Raw genomic sequence first — 705 nt, 5'->3', positions numbered from 1 at the left:
CTGGTAATTTCTTATGCTGGAGCTGTTTATTGTAGTCAAATGAGCTGTGGTTTGTGGTGTAATACTACTGGAAACCCCAAGGGGGCAGGATGGTACCTGGTCTTCTCTGGAGCGTGGGTCTGTAGGGGGTAGGGTTGTTATGTGTCTCTAATAAACGCAGCGACAGCTCTCAGTGAATTATTTACCGGCCTGGGAAGAGAGCGGGACACCCGTGCCGTGTGAGTAGATGGCGATTGTCCGCACAGTGTGATGTCAACTCTGACATTACATCATCGTCACGCCGCACACAGCACCCAGTCACCTGTCGCGCCCGTGTCCAGTCCTGATACGGGCCCCAGGTGCCGCCCAGTTCCCCGGGTGCTGCCCAGGTCCCAAGTGCTCTGTGGTTAAGTTGGTAAAGATAGAATTCAAAAAAGGCTCTTGGTGTGTTTTATATTGTTTGTTCGGGACGTTGTGGCTGTTCCCCTTCAATCTCTACAATGTCCATCTCAAAGCTAGTGAAAAAGTCAACCCTGATGCTGAATAGAATTGTCCCACATTAATATTACTATTGCTATCCTACTGTATGTAAGACACCTATCTGATAAGGCAAATAGGAATGACAGAGAGAGCATTGGAGAGAAGAAGAGAAAGAGAGAAATAAAGAGAGCGAGAGGGTGAGAGAAGAATGGAGAGGGATACAGAGACACCCAACAGATCTGCTAG

Source organism: Salvelinus alpinus, chromosome 22 (genome assembly GCF_045679555.1).
Source record: "Salvelinus alpinus chromosome 22, SLU_Salpinus.1, whole genome shotgun sequence".
NCBI classification, from domain to species: domain Eukaryota; kingdom Metazoa; phylum Chordata; class Actinopteri; order Salmoniformes; family Salmonidae; genus Salvelinus; species Salvelinus alpinus.
This window is presented reverse-complemented; position numbering follows the sequence as displayed.